We start from the raw sequence: 21,074 nt of genomic DNA, 5'->3' as shown, positions 1-21,074 counted from the left end.
TATGTGGCTCCATACCTTCCTGCCCTGGGTTAGCATAAGCCAAAAGAAGCCACAGAAACCCATGAGTAGTGAAGGGTTCTTCCAACTTTTAGTCCGATAGCCTACCAGTTAAACCAGTTGTACAGGAAGCATAAGACACAGGGCAGAGCCCCCACCCCTTATATAGATGTGATTTGGATCTCCATGGGCACGTCTACATGAGATGCTACTGTGCAGTGGTTACTGTATGTTTATTTAGTACTTGTATAATTAAGTACTAAATAAATGCACAGCAACTGGAATTACTGCGCAATAATACTAGTGAACATCTTTTAAGTGACACTACTGTGCAGTAGCCTAATAATACTGCATAGTAGCATATTAGCACTGTTAGTGCTGTGACATGCTACTGCGTGGTATCATTCAGCTATTCAGCATCTCATGTAGACATGCTTCATCTGTAAGACTTCCCAGCACAGTGCTCTAACCTCCCAGCCACAGCTTATGGTTTATGTAGGTCCTTCTCTCTGAAGCTGGCTTCCTGGGCAGCCAAGAATGGGAGATATTTGTGATAATGAACTACGGCCTCTCTCCAAAACTCCATGAGAAATGCTCTTGAAGCATAATTGAAGACTCAGGGTTACAGAATTGGGTAACCTATTACTGTAACCCACAGGCCTAAATCCAGCCCTGGCTGTTTGTGGTCAGAAATTGTTACCATGTATTTGGGAGGGCTGGTAGCCCATAGATAAGTGATTTTCAGTTTCTAACAGACAAGCCCCATTATTTATGTTCAGCAGAGAACAATGCCAGCATGAGCAGTGGTCACTGAGCTCCCTTACCACTCCCAGGTGTGGTCCTTCCAGGTTAGGGCTGTAACACTTGGGACATAGTTGGGGACAGGGACCTCAGCTGCTGTTGCTAGTGCTGTACTTCTGCTGTGGAGAACTTGGAGGATTTTAGGCAGCTTTTAGTTGAATACAAATGGACTGAGTTTTCAAACACAAATTGTTTGCTTTTCCTGAGGCATATTATAAAACAGAAAAAGAAAACAGTAAAGATACAATATTAGAGACAAGTTAAGTTAATCTGTCACAAATACTAAGTTGTTCTTTCCCAAAGAATTATGATTTAAGGGATTTGGCCCATTTCAGGAATTTATTTAGCTAATACAGAATTAATCTTCACCTAAGTTCAGCTACATCCTGATCTGAGGCTGTTTCTGACCCAGATCTGTCTACCTGTTTGGGTCATACCATGGACCTGTTTGGTACTACATAAAAGATAAGCTCTTTGACCATACAGATGATGCTTCACTACCAAGTGTGCAAACAGGAGAAGAGTGAATCTTAACATTTAAATAGTTTCTCAAGAGTGAATTGTCTCCTTGGAAAGCACAGCAGTTTAATTGCTAAAAGAAAAAGTACATACTGGGTGCATCTACAGGAGACACTTGACTGCTCAGCAGACTAATTTACTGTGCTGTAAAGCATCACTGTCTACACATGCAGTGCTTACTGTACAGTTAGTTTACTACCTGCAAATGCAGGTAGTAAATTAGTCATGCAGTAGTTATTGCGCAGTATTGCATATGCAGACGCTGATCGGCTGTGCAGCACAGGGGGGCAGACAGGGTCAAGACACACTGGGCCATGTGGCAGTTGCTGCAGTGGTAAAGCCCAGCAGAAGTCCATGGCATGGGTCATCACTGACGGGCCTGGGGGTAGAGCATCCATTGCACAATGGGCACAGAATTTGTAAACAAAGTCATAGAGGGCTGTGCCAGCACACTGTAGGTTGCTCTGGGCCAGAAAAACAGGTGGCCAGAGAGCACCACACAGGGCTGCATTTGAAAGAGTACCCCTGGCAGCCAGGAAGCTGTGGCTGGAGCCTCAAGCTCTGCCTAGCTGCTGCAGGGGGCAGAGTAGGGCAGGAAGAGGCCTGGAGCAGGCTACTTTCATAAGCAGCAAATCTGCTCCCAAATGGCTGCACGCCCAGAGTTGCTTGACTGTGCAGTAAACCCAAATAGCATTAATTGCAGATGTAGAGGCACCCAGTGGATGCCTCTACATATGCACTTAATTGCACAGCACACTAATTTGCTGCAGTGTAAAACATCACAGTCTACACGTGAAACACTATTAGACGGCAGCAAGCTAATTGTCATTGCTGTAAGATAGCACTGCTGGAGACAGTACTCTCTTACTGGGGCAAAAATAACTGCATCTAAACACTCATGTGAACACTGACCCAGGCATACACTGTGCCAGACCTCTTCCTGCCACCTACTGACAGGGCTCCTCACACTGGGGCACTCTCATGCCCCAGCCAGCCCTGCTGCTGCCTGACACTGCCTCCCCACCCAGAGCTGACCACCCAGGCCTGCTGCCAGCCTGGGGCTGCTCTGCCTTGGCTCAGACTGCTGTGGTCCTGGGCACAGTGTCTTTACATGTGCCCTGGACCGCAGCAGTTTGAGCATCTACACATACCATTAAGGTACCAAAACTCCAGCGCAGACTGTGCTGGAGTTTAACACATCACCTTCACTTAATGGCACATGTAGATGCACTTGCAGTGGACTTAACCATCAATAGGTATAGTAGTGGCATGAAGAATTATAGCAGGAGTACAGCAGGCTCAAAAACTACCACTTGACAGATTTTGGATGCATGCTGATTCTGAGAAAGAGAAACCCATTAGTTTGACAGACTATATGGCATACCTGCCCTGCAGGTATCTCAGTGGTGGAGGACAGCAGAGACACTTGTGGATTCTTTAATACATCATCCAAAAAGTTTGCAATTGCTATATCCTCCTCAAAAGAACAAAGGGCTGAGACAAACTTGAACTCCTGCCCCATCTCCACTCCAAGGAATGGATGCATCATGGCACCATTTTTAGGTACCCTGCCTTATTGACAAATGAAAGAAATGTTACCTTAGCTTTATTAATGTCAGTAGTCATATCTAAAGTACATTCAGTGAGAACACTTGTCCTTATGAAAGAACATTCACTTTTCTGGAAAGACTGCTATAATATAGCTCTAAAATGACATGAAAAATATTCACACCCAACTTAGGAGAACCTTATGAAAGTCTTTTGAGTCACAACAAAGGGCATGTCAAAGGACTATGCTGGGGAGCACAGGCAACAAGGCATGTCACTCCCTGTTTGCACGTTATACTTTGGAATGAATGTAATGTAGCCACCATCAGTGTTGACTTGGGTGTGCTTATTGGCCTGTAGCCAGCACCACCCTGAGTCATCCATTTTGGGCTGTGGCATGTGTGGAGCAGGCACGTTATATTTCACAGCCTAGCATGGTCCTTTTACAAGGCAGATGTCCACTGGGTCTGAAACATCTCTGCAGTATTTCATCTCCTCTGAGACTAACTCTTGCCTGGGAAAGAAATATCACTTGTGGTCTGAAGAGGAAGTAAGGCTGCAGCCTATTTATGTTTTCTGTTTTTAAGTAGCTTCTCATACGGATGTAAAGCCACAGGAATAGTTAAAAATGTTAAGTTTGTTTTGGAAAGTGACTGTAAAACATTGCACTATTTTAATTTAATTAATCTGTTCCCTGTGTGCACCAGCACCATCACTACTTATTTTTAGTGAATAAAACATGTTTTTTCTACCTCTTTTGCTTTAGACCATACCTTGGTATTCTAGCTTGCTCCTCATCAGACCTACTAACTGAATGAAGTCCATCTGCAGAATCTGCATTGCTCTTTGCTGGAGATGCTGCCTGAGCCAGGAGGTAGCTAGCTTGTCTTTTCAGGTCTTACGAATAAGAATCTGGAGAAATAACTTGTCCCTTGTAAACTGAGAACATTCATTATGGAGTGAGCAGGGGACAATAAACACTTAGACTGAAAGCCACTTTTACAATAATTTTTTGTGGATAAAAGCCACATTATAAAAATAACTCAACAACGCAAAGTCGTGAACAACAAAAATGCCACCCCAGTTTCCTTTCACCGGCTTCCCCCTGGACACAGAATCAATTTACAGGTCTTTGTCTTGATATGCAGAGCTGGCCCTAAGATTGTCTGTAGCTGTCTGAGAACATGCCATTCTGTTTTTTTTTCCCCCTGATAAAACTAGAGACAGCGACATTTGCATAAGTCTTCCCTGGCACAGTGCATCACATGAGGAATTGGAACTGGCATAGCTACACTGGTACCCCCACTCCAAGGCTGGTCCTCAGAAATCGCCTCTGTCCTCCCCTCACCATGACCTTCTCCCACAGGTGTCTCACTTGGATAAGGCAGCCACTGACAAGGAGGAGGAGACTACTGAGCCCAGAAGACAATTTTCAGAGAAGCCACACCCAGACTGTAAAACTCAGTGCTTCAGGAAACAAGAAACTTCCCCATTTTCAGCATGGAAAGCAAAACTCTGTCATTTGACAGAACAAAGGAACTTAAAAGACTGTAAAAACATTCCTAATTTTAAACTCAAGTGATTTCAGTAGAAATTACACTCAGAGTTACAGTTAAGCCTATGCTCATGTATTATGCTTTCTGGATGATGTTACTTAACAGACCCTTATAGTACTGGGAATAGAAAACAGTGTTAACAACACATGTTTTTAAAGAAATTCACCTCTTTGTGAGGTTCTATAATATATAATATGCATTTTTTTCCTGTTCTGTCTTGTAGAAGCCAGAATTTTAGGAGATCCTGCATAATGTCTGTAGACAACAGTTAGTTTAGGACTAGAAAAACTTAGCTCCTAAACGGTGTTAGTTTAGGAGGCAGAGAGGACTTCAAGGTCTGTGTGGAAGTCTCAGTACCTGATATCTTTTATATAAAACTACAAATTGTTCTTGTCTCTTCTCTACCAAAAGAGATGTTATTGGCTTGATGAGGGATACATTAAAGGATTAAAATAAAGGACAAATATTCTCCTCTCTACTCCTTACAGGAGGGTCTAAAGAGTCTGCTTTCCCCACGTGTTGCTCTCCTGCAGATTTGAGAATTCTGCCCTGAGAGCTTGTTTATGATATTTTCACAGTTTCTATCACAGACATTTCTATCAAAGTCACTTGCATTCATTTATAATCTTGCCTGTACAGGGGCCCATCTAGTTTGGTTTACACCGTCTACAAGAAATGGCCATGATTAGATTGTTGGTTTATTAATGCAGATGGCCTCAAGACAAATCACCATCTCTAGACACCTCTGAAGTGTGTGTGTGTGTGTGTGTGATGTTCAGAATCAAAGCTCAGATGCAACATAAAATCTTGCAAATGATCTCTATTAGTATTACCATGACAGAATCCAATACTCAAATACTAGCCAAAATACTTTTAAATATGCTTTAAAGAAGATAAGTTCCAGACGTTTTTGGGGGGAGAGGGAGTTTCAAAAGAGATGACTTGTCATGGGAACCCACTTCCTCTGGTGCTTTGGAATATCCCAGACTTTCAGTCTAACAAGTGTTTCTGAGTCTTCTGAAGTTTGCCCATTGTGAATCAGTTCCATGTGTAGCAATGGTCAAAAAGGCAAATGGAATCTTTAGGAAAGAACTTGAAAACATCATTATGCCATGGTATGCCCTCATCTTGAATACAGTGAACAGTGCTGGTCAACATATCTCAAAAAGGACTAAAAGAGTCCCCTGGTATAGATGACTGTTTGATGATCTCACTGGTAACATGAGATTGACATAAATATATTTGCATGACACTGGATCAGAAAAAGTAATGCAGCCTCCATCCTAATCCCAGTTGCTCCATTATGTCCTATCATCAGTGCTGCTATCTGTTCCATTATATAGTTAAAAAGACCATTGAGCTGTCACTTTTCTGTCAAGTAAACTCTAGAAAAGTTCTGCATGTCTGTAACAATGATTTTCAACAGCAAGAAAACCCACAAGGCCACACCTAGAGTAGCTGCTGGGTGAAGGATAAGGTGCTTGCTTCATTTACAATTTTCTCTTTTAAGTGAGGTCATCAATCATTTAGTCTGGATGTGGGCAAATCAGCAACTATTTTTTTCTAGAGACTTAGGATCTAGAGACTGAGCATAGTATGGCTGGGGTAGACTGTTCTTGACTTCTCATCTGGTCTGGTATCTGAGCCCAAGTTCCTTTTTGGGGAACATGCAGAAGTGAAGTAGTAAGAGGGCCTGGGAGACCCTTTCATCATTTCCACAGCAATCAGAAGAGACCTAGGGAAGCTGTGAAATTTGCTCCATTGGGGAGTTTCAAGAAGAGGCTGGATAGATATTTGTTTGAGATGGTTTAAGAAAAGCATATCTTGCATCTGTGCAAGGGGTTGGGCTAGATGAGCTTTGAGGCCCCTTCCAAACAATAGTGTTGGAACTCAAGGGTGTAAATTCAGAATAATATCTTAGATGCTAGGGATAATACAGCATCAGCCATTAGAAGAACAGAACATAAGCACTGTGAAATGACCCAGCATAACATTGCAGCCAAACCACAGGACAAAGAATCTGTTTATAACCTGTTGAGTAACCTGGTGAAGTCACATTCCACTATCCATCTGAACATACATGGTAGCCAGCTCCAGCAAGTGAGGCCCTAGAAGTGCATCTGAAATAGCTGTGAAATTCAGACATAGATCAGGATTCAGATTCTTAGAAAGTTCAAAGGATTTTAAGTTTGGCCCATTACGGAGGTAGGGGGAAACAAGGCATCATGGTTCAATCTGAATTGGAAATGTCATATGGTCTAGGGATGTTTATGGTAGGCTGATCTTTGACCCAAAATAACTAATGTGCCTGTGTAAAGGTGCATATATAGGGAGTTCAATCAGAAAAAGGAAAGGAAAGGAAAGCTCCTTTCAAAGTGACTTGGTGCAGGCTTTCAGTAGAGCTCTACAATGCCTAGTATGCTGTGATTAAGAGCTTAGGTTACTCAGGCTATTTCTGTTCTGGCATAGGTTGAATGTCAGCCTTTTTTTTACTGAGCAGGGGATAGGTAAGTTTTGTTGGAGGGTTGTGACATCATCGCTGCTGCAATATACTGTGAGAAGATTTTGGGTTGGCATTTGGCTGAAAAGTTGTACCATGAGGCATCACTCTGGCATTTTGGCAGTGATCCTGTGTGTTACATTGCAACCCATAAGCATTAGCACAGCATTTCCTTAGGGGGAGGGTATATTTATTTCCATGTGATGATTTTGCCATGTGGTTCTTGCTGTATGATATTCATCTTCAAGGATTCCCAAAATGCACAGCTCCATACTGACTCTTTAGTGGGATTTATTTAAGGGTTGGCCTTATTTACATATACTACAACTATTGGTTTAGTCTCCTCAGGAGCCTCTTAAAGGATTCCAAAGCTCTCTACAAATGACAATAAATGTTCATCCAGTCTGTGTTGTTCATAAATATCTAATGGAATGGTCAACACATGGGCACATGCATCTGTGTGTCTATATACATGTATGTATATGTGTTCAGGCATGTGTGGAGCAACATGCTCACACAAACACCCCCCCACAATCACATGCCATGACCTTCTACAGGATGAAATCAGAACTACCCAGATACTTGTCAATGTTCGCAGGGAAAGGCAGTTCTTTAGCAGAAGTGGTACTGGCAACTTTGCAGGAAGAAGTTCATAATTCTATCCCTGTTACTATTCAGAAGTTCAGTGTGGTGCCATGAAGTCCTGTGATGTTAGTGATTTATTGTACAAGCATCGTCTTCATTTGGTGGTGGGGACAAAAGCGTCTTCTGTTAGCGTCACTCACAAGAAACTTGGTCAAATTGGGATGGTTTTGTTAAAAGAATTTGTTTAATTAAAACAGCTCTCTCAAAGAAACACTGTTTCAATTAATTTTTTTGAACAGCTCTACTAAAGAGCTTGCAAGCTAGAGCAAAGCCAAGGGATGGGATGTAGAACTGAGACTTACCAAATTCACTCCATGTCAAGGATACCAAACTTCCTTTTAGACAGGAACAACTTTTAACATCTACTTTTTGGCCAGGATTCAAACTGGTGACCTACAGATGAAAGGCCTAGACCTGAATTATACCATCCTGAGTTGTCCATTCCCACATAAATACTAAGGTTACACCTTTGCAAATGAAGCTGGTTTCTGGAGAAAGAAGTTTGTTAAATCAAGATCTCTGCCACTTCAGTTATAGTAATAAGTCCCACGTGAAAGCTTGCTGTTAGCTTCTATTTAGGGAAGCCCATAAAGGAAAAATCGACCTTCCCCTGCACATGCATGCTGACACACACACACAAAGAGAAAGAAAGGGCTGCACAAGCATTTTTGTCAAACAGCAATAAAACAATGGGTGTCAGGGCTCTTGGTTTCTGCTTCTGATTCTGGAAGCAAAGTGCAATCTAAGAGGTTATAGAAAGCACAGTCCAATGCAGGAGGGTATCTCAGGAAGTAACAACAATTTCAAAATAAAACCATTTTGTGTGCAGGGAGTAGGAAACTACACAGCAGTGGAGAACATTGATGGTGGCATTGTTAAATGCAGCTATCATTTACAACCATGTATAGAAGTGACAACTATGTAGAGAAGCGATGTGGTCCAGTAAATGATCATTGCACACAAAATGGCTTTATTTCAAAATTGCTGTCACTTTGTGAAACACCCTCATAGTAATGCTTCCATTTGGGTCATCTATGGGAAGTAAACCTTGCATGTTTAGCTATAAAAAGCATAAATAGCTACTACTCAACCTAAAGAATCAGATCTCTGAGTCCACAAGAGTCACAGAGGCATAGACAGGTTTTTCTGTGCCCTGGCAGTGCACAGAACCACACCAATGCCAAGAGGTGTAACCACCATTAGCTAGCATACCACATGCCTAGGGGCTGTGGGGCTGGGTCCCATGCTGTGGGAGATGGGAGGGTCCCTGCTTGAGCAGTGAGCAGTAAGGGGGAGGCAGGGGGGAAGTCAGGCATACCCTGCTGTGCCTAGAGCTCCGGCTAGGGAGCAGAGGGGTGAGCTAGCCCTGTTTTCTGTAGCAGAGAGCACAGCCCAGGGCTGCAAAGCATCTGGGATGCTGGGGTACTCTGGTTTAACTTAAACCAGGAAGGGTCTGGGACAGACATTGCATAAACTGGTTTGACCCAAATCAGGTTAGTCTGATACTACATTCAACCAGGTTTACCTTAAACCAGTTTTAGCCATTTTGAAACTGGTTTATTTGCACTGAACTTAGGTTCTGTTACAGGTTTAAACCAGTTTATGATCACTTAAGTTTATGTGTAATGTCTGTCCCTAGCCCCAGAGCTGTGCAGCAAATTGAGCATAAGGACATTACAGGGACAAACATTTCCCTGGTTTTGTTTCCCAGAAATGTATGTAAGGGGTGTAGCTTTTTACATCAACACAAGATTGCTGGCAGCAGGAACTAACACCTTTCTGCTCCAGATAAATTTGTGAGAATCAGCAGCCTTGCCCTGAGGATGTCAGTGTGAAGGTATCACACTGGTCACTGTGTCTTATCTATCTTCTTCTGCTTCCAAATCACCAACACCATGAGTATGCTACACCCTGAACAGCACTGAAGCTCCTGGCTCAGTTCCTGCTACTTTGGCTCAGATGATGGTTGTCATCTACGGAAAGGCAGCCAGTGCTGAGCATGCTTATGAAAGCTTCTTTGAGTCACAGCAGTTCAGCTTGCTTCAGAACAACAACAACAAAAAGCCCCACTGGTTAAATGAAAAAGTCTAACAAGTTATTTGACTTTTTCACCATCTATAAATGCCTCTAAACAAAAGGCATCCTGCCAAATTGCCTGCCAATTTTGGAAGGGAGAGAGATCAGCCAGAAGAAGACTGTTCTGGGGTAAGGCTCTTTTGCTACTCCTGCCTTCTCCTACCCACAGCCCAGCAACCACAGAAGAGTATGTGCACTAATGATCAAGAACATACGAGGCAAAACAAATGTGGGGAATCCAATGAGGTGTAAGGCAGTGATTCTCAACCAGGGTGCTGTGAGATCCTGGTAAGGGTGACACAGGGAGCTATGCAATATTTGTTCTGATAAGCATGCAGACATCTTGTAACAGGGCCAGGCCCACACCCTAGGAGCACTTCCCCATGGCCACCCCAGACCTGGAAGAACTCACCGAAGGCTGAGGATCCAGATCTATAGACACACGGTGAGCCTTCCAGCAAGAGAGCTAACTCAGATGTGGTAAATGAGAAGGAGCTAGCCACGTGGACCAGCGGGGGGAGAATAAAAAATGCTGAAAGAAGCCTCAGGCAGTTGCACTGGCAAGGAGCAAGACTGCCTGAGGTTACCAAGGGTCAAGATACCACCAGAAGGGGCTGAGGACAAGGCTTCTGATCTGCTTGCTTGCTTGTTTTGTTTGCACAAGCCCCTCAGTCTCATCAAAGCCTCCGACACTTAAGAGGTGACGAGAAGGTGAAGCCTGGGAAGAGCCACGTGAAGCCAGCAAAGAGCTAAATGACAGTTTATTTGTTTAACTTTGCTTATTATGCGTTTCTAGTAATCCTTGGGTGGCCTTGTGGTGTTATCTGCTACCTCTGCTACAGCAGAGGCAAGGGCCCTGAACAGTGAGTCCTTAGCCCAAACCAGCAGCAAAAGTAAAAGTGGTCAGCTCTGCTGGCATGACCAAACATGCCTGGCTATGATCTGCCCAAAAGCTACCCATAACAGCATACACAGTTACTTACAATTCACAATATAAACCCAGAGATTTGAAAAATGAATCTACAGCATCACAAACATGTCTGGCCTGTTGTGGTCTTTCTGAGTTCTTTGCAAAAGAATAATTGTTCTATTATTTTTCTACAGTCAAAAATTGAGTGAACCCTAAGAGCTGGAATTTTCTAAATGGTGTCTTGAGTCTAATGAAGTGCCTAGAGTGTAAAAATGTTGAGAAACATTGGTAGAGGACAAGAAGTAGAGAGCAAAACAATAACCATGAATAGGATCCATGGGGCTGGCTGGGGCCCTGCGTTCTTTCCATAGCCCACATTAAATGAGCTGCCACAAACTGTTGTTATATAAGCATTAGTAGCTGAAGAATAGGGTGTTTCTTGGCATGAAATAACTGATTGGAACAAAGAATAACCAGCCAGTTTAAAGGGTAATGTCTATCTATGATAGACCCACAAAGAATTGTGTCTCACACTGAGAAACTGTGGAAAGGCTTTCTCAGGGCCACATAGATATGAAGAATGTTGTGTTGGTATAAAACCCTTTCCACCAATACAGGTTTTTACCAGACTTTACATCTTCTTTCATCTCCTCTGTAGAAGAACAAAGATGAAACTTCCCAGGGAAAGAGTAGAAAGGAGGAAAACTTCCCACAACAGACTAACAGAAAGGGATACAGCATATCAATAGACCCCCCCAACTAACAGTAGAATATGCTAGAGCAGGGGTCATCAACCAGAGGTATGTGTAACCCTGGGGGTGCTTGGGAAGGCCCTAGGAGCCAGGGCCGGCCCATTCTATCCTGCAAAACCTGCAACCACAGGGGGGCCCACAGCCAAGGTGCCCTCTGCATCCAGCCGCTCACTACACCCCTCCCCACCTTCCCACCAACACCAGCTTCATGTCTGGCTGCTCACCTCCCCCACCCCACCACCAATACCAGATTCTTTGCTTCAGGGGGCCCCAAAGCTATATCCTGCAGGGGCCCCAAAAAATTGTGGGCCAGTCCTGCTAGGGGATATGCATGCACGGGAGGGCGGGGACAGAGCACTGCCACCCACCATCCTGTGCCACCGCCTCCCAGGAGTAGGGCCAGGGGGGAGCGAGGGCAGTGGCACCCTGTATGGGGCACACCACCTATCAGGCCAGCCAGATGCAGGGGGGTGGGCAAGAGTGGGAGAGAAGCTCACACATGACAGCTGCCACCACCACCCACCATCCCTCTCCCCCTGCTCCACATCCGGCCTCATGCCACACCCTTTCCCCCCCCAGCTCCACCTCTGGCCGCTGGGGGTACACTTATTAAAAAAAGGTTGAAAACCCCTGTGCTAGAATTCTGCACTGGGAGATCCTAGAGAGAAGAAGGCAAAGAAAGAAACAAACAGGGCTGGGATAACAAAAGGAGTAGGAGCTTCTAACCAGAGACAGACAAAGGCTTGTAAGGGAAATCCAGACAGAGAGACAGCTATCCTGATCACAGCAAGACAAGAGTGGGAAAGAATTCTGGGAAGTGTGCCGCATGCTACCTTTGAGCCAGGGGTATTCCCTTCTAAATTACAGAAGAATATCAGCAACAAGCATCTAACTTTGGTAGATTTACCCATCCAGTAGGGATTTGTTGGGTTAACATCCACTTGAACAGTGTATCTAACCCAGTGTCCAGCCTCTCCTCCTCCAAATCCATCCTTAGACCAATGAAGTCTTTATCTTCCATTCCTCCCTATCAGGAAGGTCAAGCACACCCCCACCCCCCACCCCAAGGAAACAATGAGGGATATAAAACCAGCTCTTGGCTTTGCTGGAAATTCCTCCTGCTCTTCTCTATGTCTACTTTACAACTTTTTAATAGCTGAAGCAGAGACTTTGTTGCATGTATTTTCCTTGGGTGAAAAAGTAGGGTTTCTGAATGCTTCAAGATTTCAAGTGTCAAAAGGATTTCAGGAGGACTCAGAACATTCTACGGGACTCGGCATACTGCAGAATTATGCATATTACTGATATTTCCAAGAACATATTTTGTACATGCCTACAATAATTTGAGACATGCAGAACACTTTGAACGTCCTCTAGATTCTAGAATATAGCTGGGTTCATTAAACCAACTTCTCTCCCATCCAGAAGAGACATGAAGATTTGTAGGTTACACTTCAGATTTATCTAAACAATGTAACTCATTTTATTGATACCACTTTCTCTTGCTCTCAAAACTTAGTCTGAATGGGAGGCTTCATAAAGAGTGAGCATTTAGAAAAGATACTGTATTATGCCTGCACAAAATAAATATTGCAGTATCACACAGTTGGGAATGATGCATCAGGAAATGTCTCATTAGCACATTCTGAAACAGGTGCTACGGGTCATCTCTGAAATTGCCTGACTTACATCTCATACAATACCAGGTGAATCAGGGAAAAACTTAGCCATAAGCAGATAAAAACCAAGCACAAGCTTCTTTGAGTCTAGTCCCTCTTTAGGCCCTCATGGAATAAAGACTGAAAAATTTACGTAATTATTCATCAGATCAATACCCAACTGACTGCCCTACTAAGGAATGATTAAAACTGAGGGCTTAATACTGAGATAATATCCAACCACAGAAAAAAAAGCAAACAGATGTAGACTGTGTTAACATTGGTTTGGATCCGGCTCTCGTTTCCAGTCAGTCTGCGTTTAACTCTAGTAACACCACTATAGACATAATCAAATCCAAGAGCTGACAAGGCAGACAGCTCAGAGCAGCAGGGAGGGAGACAGAGCCAGAGGATTCAATTTCCAAAGTTTTTTTTTGTCACAAGCTTCAGAGATGCAGCAATTTTTTAACCTACTCCCTGCTATAGCTTTCAAAGTTTGCTTAATAGTGTTTGTTCTGTAGACAGTGCTTGGTTTTGTCAACAAAGTCATGGGTAGAAAAAGGAAAAATGTAAGTTAAAAGTTTATATCCACGCTATTGTGGGGATTACATTCAACTGAGTCATTGTTACTTAGTTAAACCTTCTCTGTGATTATACCCAGCTCTGAAAAACTTGGGCCAGAAACTATTCCACATGTTAGGTATCTAAGTGGGCTTGGGAACTTAAGTGCAATATATTGCACCCTACACTCCATCATATAGGTCTTAGAAGTCTCCCTTAATCTAGTTTCCTCCAGGGTGGACAGACTTAATTCTTTCAATCTCCCACCTGCAGTTTGCTTTCCAATTCCTTTAACATCTTCATCACTTGCCTGCCCCTTCCTTACTCCTTACCAAGGGGTAGCAAAAGTGAGAAAATTAATCTTCTCCCTTTTCCCCCAATTTCTTCTGCCTGGCTGAAAAAATCTGAAGCTTTTCTAATGTTATGGGACACAATAGCACAATATGCTATTTGTAGAAACTCAGTCAACACGTGGAGGCAGTCATGGGCTCCAGAGTCCAGTGCTGAACCAAAGCTCCTTCACACAACAGGAACGTAATGGGAACATATATTGCTGATCCTGAAAATCAACAGACCTTCCTGCTTGCCTGTTTCCACAGATATACACAAACCCAGACCCTGCAGATAAATTAATTGCTTCTGAATCCCAGTCCTTTCATGGAAACATCCCCCAGTGAAAGCCCTGAAGTCAGTCTACCAGTGGCTCAAGGAAACAACTAGAATCAAATCTACATGAGTAACAATTCCAGGGTCAAGGCTAAAATCCCAACTTGTTCCCACAGAAGTCACTTGCAAATTTACTGAAATTTTGCAGAAGTGGAAAATGAATTCCTAGATATTCTTTTAGCACAATACAGAGTGCCCAGATACTCCAACACACACACGAGTTCATCGTCATATTGGGTGCAGGCAGAAGTTGTTTGTTACATGATCGGCCCCTTAAATGTGCTCTAGTCATACCCTGGCAGAAGAGCATGGCTGCAGAGAACTTTAAAAGTGCCTGATCATGGGAGAAATTAACCCTCATTTAATGAGGATTCAGATGAAAGCACTCCAAAATGATGCGCCTTCATTAACTTCTGTTTGGCTTTGCCCAGGAGCAGGGCTGGGCTACATCAGCCCAGCCCAACCCCCGGGGATATCTTCAGGATGGCAGGGGTAGGAAAGGAGGGGAGGGAGCTCCATTTGGGGTTGGAGGGTGGGGCAGGTGGATTGGCTCCAATCCCCACCCTCCAGTACAGGCTGGGCAAACCCCAGACAGAGCTCCCTCCTCTCCCTTCCCCCCTCCCATCCTGAAGACAGTACCAGAGCTGAAGGTAAGGGGCAGGGCTAGGGGAGATACAGGCAGCCTCTCTCCACTGGACTGGCTCCAAAGTGGAGCTCAATGGCTACTACCCCTCCCCCTGACTTAACAGTGAATGTCTGTTGGGGGGGTGGCAGGTCGCTGCAGCTCATGGCAAAAGCATCATGAGTTACAGCGGGGAACCACATGCCCTCAGTTCCCACTGTGCTGCTTTTCTTCCTTTTGTTTTGCTCTGGAATGCAATGCCTTGTACAGCAAAATTACACCTGGATGGGACACAGCTGAAGCATCACTAGACCAGTTCAGAAGGCATCAAAATGGTCTAACTTGTATGTGCTCTAAAATAAAGCTGACAGACAAGCAGAACTGACTGTAAGGTATGACAGCCTATGTGTGATCCAACTAAAGCTGACAGACAGAGGCAGACCTGAGAGTCAGGAACTACAGTATTAGAGATCTGGCAAATACTGCTGCTTGCTGACTCTGAACATTTACACGCAGCCAGTGTTAATCTTGTAAAGCCTCTATAGGGACTTCTTCAACAAATTAAAAGCGTTCTTTTCCCTCTGTCATTCGAGTGGAGAATGACATAGAGAATCTTACAACAACCTTCTCATTCAAATCTGTAGCACCGTATCTCAGAACAGCTCCCAATCTGGGAGCATTCACAGGCTGAGGGACAAAGGATGGTGTGGGGAGTGTTCTGGGGATGTTGCCAGGTGAGAGATTTAGTGGAAGTGGGCCCCATTTCTGGACCGTCTTCTGTTTCTGGCTAGATTAGTTTGCCTTAGTTACTGGGTCATTTAATCACTACCGGTTAGCATCTGTCTCCTGAGCTTGCAAACAGTGATATACACAGAGACAACAGAAAGAATGGGAAGGATCACTAAGGCAATACATCCTATGCTCATCGAAAGATGACCGCTTAGGTAAATGGCGATGGAAGAGCAAGAGAAAGGAATCCATAACCAAATCTCTGTGAAGAGGGCACCCTTTGGAGGACCAAACCAAACCAAACCAAACCAAACCTTCCAGCCCCTAACAGCTACAAAACTATGAAACCACACAGTTTACAAGTACCAACCCCATGGCTTTAAACACTCATGTTACTTTACATTCAGTGAACAGAACTGACGTAAATGGAGTCACCTTGTGGTAGAAAGGTCAAATTTGTCCGCCACCGCACAACTCACTCTCACTGAAACACCCACCCACACACACACACGCCCCTGGAATGAGTAAATAGCACATACCCTCAGCCGAAGTGACACACTGCCTCAAACAACTCACAAACACTGGAAACACAAGAACTCTTGCAAACCTATGGAACGTGATACTGAAGAAAGACAAAGCTTTATGTGATCTCACTGTAGATCAAATGTGGCACTACTGTGGCTTTCTTGGGACAATGGTCAGAATCTACTTCAGACAAGACCAGAATATGTGAATTGTAGTCCCCTTAAACACATAAACATGCGCCCACCTACCTGACAAAAAGTAAAAAACCCTCCCCATTTACTCACATAGGGCATGTCCCTATGAGCAGGAACATGTGTTTCCCCAGGGACAAGTAGCAGCAGCATACCTTGTGCCACTGCTACCTGTCCCCAGGGAAGACCATGCCATGCTTGCTCTAGTGTACAGCACATTGACCTAGGTGGGGTAGGGGAGGCTGGGGCCAGCAACTATGCTGTCTGCTGCAGCTTACCTGGGGTCCTAGGGGCCTCTGGGAGCTGTAGCCACGGCGATCCTGCAGCAGCGAGCCTGGGCAGCATCTCCCAGAGTAAAAAAACCCAACAAAGTAGCAAAGTAACAGCACAGGGAATGCCTGCACGTGAGGCATGTCTAGTACGTGGTGCCACAGGTAGGTCTATGGTGCTACATACCGCATGTCCGCACTCACCTGGACACATCCATAGTCTCTGGGCCCAAAGCCTGGCTGCTGGCACCAAACCACATAGTTTACAAATACCAACCCCATGGCTTAAAACACTCAACTTCAGTTAACACAACTGAAATAAATGGAGTCACCCAATGGCAAAAAGGCCACATTTGTTCACCACCATATAACTCACTGTCATGCAAACACACACATGCACATCCTCTTGGAATAAATAAATAACACATACCCTCAACCCGAAGAGACATACTAATTCAAACAACTCACAAATACTGGAAACACAAGGACTCTCAGAAACCTATGAAACCTGACATTGAAGAGAGACAAAGCTTTATGTGATCTTACTGTAGCGTACATGCTACATCCCACCACAACATCCTAAACACATGAAAACTAGCAGCAAGACCAAGCTTAATAAGCAACTCTTACTGGTCCAATAAACTTGGTTAGTTTCAACAAACCAAAGAACACACTTTGGGTAAACAGAATTTTCTCCAGCCCCGACAGTTTTTCTTGTTTATGGATAGAGCTGTATTTCCATGACCCCGACCATGTCTAGACGTGCAGGGGTGTGCGCTTGCAGTGGCAGACATAGTACTGGCACAAATTTGTGCTGGCACTTTGTGCCTCAGTGCTCGCCCCTGCATGTGGATTTTGTTGCGGGACAAATTGTTTTGCGCTGGGTAAACTGCCCTTGCTCAACTTCTCCCAGCTCCTGGAGCAGTAGGGAAACAAATGGAGAAGTAGAGATGCTCTGGCTGGCAGCCAGAGCATCTCTCTGAAGGACCAGGCCTCTGTTCTGGCATATGCTATTTTCATATGCACCGAGCCGCTTTTTTTCCTGGTGCTTGTTTTTTGCTACCAGGAAATCCTGGTAACAAATTTTCCCTCCACGATGCAAATTTGCAACACAAGACACATTTTAATATTCCACATGTGCAGTTCATGTTGCCACAAAAGGTCTGTGGTGTCACAGACTACATGTGCCTGCACATCTGGACGTAGCCCCTGTGTTCAGCTTTAGTAGTAACACCAGCACAGACAGAATCAAATCCTAAGAAGAGACAAGGCAAATGGCTTAGAAAAACAGAGGGGGAAAAATGGTTGAGGGATTCAATTTCCAAAGCTTCTGGCTCACACTGCAGGAATACAGCTATTTCTTAACTAATCCCATGGCCTTTAAACTCAGTCCACAGTGCTTGTTATAAATCTTGGCTATGTTGGGGGTTGAAGCAAAACTATGTATTTCGAAAAAACTTTGAATCCACAGTAGTAGGACATGGCTGGATAAGCAAAATAGGCAGAATAAAAAAATCATGATCTATTTTAATTACCAGCATTTGCCATGGGTTAAATCTTCAGTTCCTTATTCAGAATTTTTGGTCTTTATGGGCATAAATAACCCAGCAAGAACTGCAAAAATAAATATATGTATCAAGGTTTCATCCCATCTCAACTGATTAATTCTTTTTTTAAGGACGTTTTCACCTTGTTTTAGTTTTCTCCTTTCTGCCTCTCTATTGCTCTTCTTGGCAACAGTAGGAAGCCAGCTTTGTAGCCCTCTGACTAGTACCATTGCAAAATTAAATATCCTAATGGCAAAATTAATTTCCATCAGCATCATGGACTCAGTATTAGAATCCTCTTTCTTATTTAGATCTCTTGCCTATAGATTGCATAAATAAGCATAAGTTCAGATTCTCAGAGTCCATGTAAATTATTTATGCATTTTTAGTTTTGCAGATGGACTAATAAAACACTGTACCTTGCGTTGGCAGAGATTCCTGCAACAACTGGACTCAAAAACCTCATACCATTTAAGAATTTTTCCAGGGAATAAAACTGGATACAAGTCATAATCACAGTCCTTTATACTGACCCCTTACCACTGCCTAGGTATTTTAACTATTTTGCTTTTTCATGCACTTAATGGACACTTATTGTAGTCCATAAAATATTTAAATTGTTTTCTTTCCATTTGTCCAAAAAACATTCCCTCCCAAACCTTTATACATAACACTAAAGTTTTTTAAAACTATCTTCTCTGTAGGCAATAATCAGCTAGAAAATAAAATCAATTTATATTTGCTTAAAGTTGCTTACAGCACAATATACAGCCAAACAGCACAATTAAAGGAACATTCATAACAACTTAGGAGCCTTTTTAAAAGATCAAGCTCATTTACTATATAATATACTATTTTTTCCATAAAGAGTAACAACAAAGAAGAAAAATCTTTCCACATGTAGACTCTAGGGAGCAATCCTGCATTGCCTCTGAGTAGGGGAGGATGGAGATGACTAACTAAAGGGTCTTTTTAACTCTAATTGCTACAGGAAAAATTATAAAGGGTGCTGACCAGTTTCATAATTGGCCTTCACATGGTCACATACACAAACACTGCATCATCATTAATATTTCCCAAATTTTAAAAAGCCCATATAATTGTTTTCCTTACCTTCTATATTTTAGCTTCCACATCAGAGACAGTGCAGAACTATATTTGCTTCAGTTAAGTCAAAACTTCACTGTATCTTACAGCAGTCTGCTTAGTATTAATATTTCCCATTATGATACGCTCCAAGCTCCTCTTTTTAACATGACTTTCTTCATAGGAATTATAATTTGTAATAAAAAAGTAGAGGAGGCAACTCTTGAGCCTTCACAGACCCACCCAGACAGGTGAAATGAAGTAAGCAAGAAATCCGAAGTTAGTAAAATGTACTTAAATAGATCTCAGGCAAGGGGGAATCAAATGAGAGTTCATGGTGGGGAAGAAGCAAACATACGTATTGGAATAACCATGCGGTGTCAAGTAACAGGCAGTTGAAATAAACACACTCATCAGCTATTTTTACATTCAGATTTGCCACTGGTAGTGCTCCAGAGATAACTAACTAGCAGAAAATAGCGTTATGTGATTGGCCAGCTGCTGCCTGTGATTCAAACCTTAAAGCATTGCATTTTGTATCTACAGGTAGTGGGCAAACATGTTGTGTAAAGTTACCCTCAAAAAGCAACTACTTTCCTAGTGATGTTGTTTCATAAATAGCTCATTGCATCATCAAGCTCAGACAAATATATCCTGAATTCTTAGGGTAAGGAGCCATTCTACTGTCCTTTCAAAGCAAATAACAAGAGCCATCATAGGAGAGCCGCTCCAGCATCAGGTTTCATTTAAGAATTGCAACAGGATATTAAATAATAAGGAAAATATGCTGTGAAGTCAGCAAGCTAAGTTTTGGTGTGGCAAACACAAAAAACAGATTTAGTCCTCAGCAGCAGTCAGTGTGAGTAAGCAGAGCATTACGGAAACCACTGGGAACTGTGGGTACTCAGGACCAATCAGGACTTAGTTAATAGACAATAGCAGATATACACAGCAGATTCCTTTTATTAAAGGCCTCATCCTGCTCTCATTAAGCTCAATGGCAAAGCTCCTATTGATGTGGGTGGGAGTGGGATTGGATGTTGTGCTTGTCTGCATTTTAAAAAGCTATTGTTAACTACTGATGAAAATCATATGACAGTGCAGTGTGAATAAGGTTAACAATATGGCACCCTCTCTCTCAAAGCACTTAGCAGGCTGTAATGAATTTATTCTCCCAGTGTGTCTGAGAGAGAGGCCAGAATCTTTACTCACATTAACCTATGGAGAAACTAAGGTACAGAATGGCTAAGGCCCACATTTTTAAGAAGAGTCTTTAAATTTTGGGCACCCTACTTTAGATGCCCTAAAATCCCACATGGTTTAGAGCAAGTCTGTGCTTCCGTCACTAGAGTATATCTATTCAAGTGCCAGAACATCCTCAACACCCATGGGAATTCATGTCTGTTGCAGAGTAAGGGAAGAAACTCTTAGATTTGGGATAGAAATGAAAGGCAGAAAGGTGTTCTTTAGGTGCACACAGATATTGACAAAGAAAGGGATGACACAGTTCTGGACTGTATTTGTGAAATATATCAGCTACAAAGACGACCCACTAGGCACATCTATATATACTAGTCATGTGGCTTAGGCTTCCTGTGAGCCTGCCCCAGGAACATGTCAACATGTGTACCCTGTTGGGAGTAGATTTGCACCCAATGGGAGCAGCCCAGTACAGGGTTGCTCCTGCCCTGCTCTGCCTACCTCTAGCGCCCAGGGGGAGCTCCAGGCACCCCTAAACAATAGTCTGGGGGCTGGCAAGGGGCATGAGGGTCAGTCCTGATGCACATGGGGCCAGGCAAAGTATACCATGGCAGCTGTCTCCTGACCCTATGCACATTGGGATGGGACCTGATGTGCTGGGAGACAGCTGCCACTGCAGCCAGTGGAGCTCTCCTGGCCCCATGCCCATAGGGATG

The 21,074-nt window shown here is 43.4% G+C and overlaps 1 protein-coding gene across 2 annotated transcripts in view; it reads right to left on the bottom strand.

Annotated features, from left to right (window-relative positions):
- C7H10orf71 (chromosome 7 C10orf71 homolog) overlaps positions 1–21,074 on the bottom strand; it is a 67,015-nt gene that overhangs the window by 15,514 nt on the left and 30,427 nt on the right. The window contains exon 1 of one of the 2 annotated variants that reach the window (XM_090057856.1): positions 19,186–19,478. The exons of the other annotated variant lie outside the window; for it this stretch is intronic. The gene's annotated coding sequence lies outside the window, so the exon portion shown is untranslated. Of the gene's footprint in view, positions 1–19,185; positions 19,479–21,074 lie in introns of those variants that run through there. 2 annotated transcript variants of the gene reach the window in all.

Source organism: Crocodylus siamensis, chromosome 7, assembly GCF_052110815.1.
Source record: "Crocodylus siamensis isolate JL-2025a chromosome 7, ASM5211081v1, whole genome shotgun sequence".
Taxonomy (NCBI): domain Eukaryota; kingdom Metazoa; phylum Chordata; order Crocodylia; family Crocodylidae; genus Crocodylus; species Crocodylus siamensis.
Note: the sequence above shows the minus strand (reverse complement) of the source record. Positions and strands in the feature narration are given on the sequence as shown.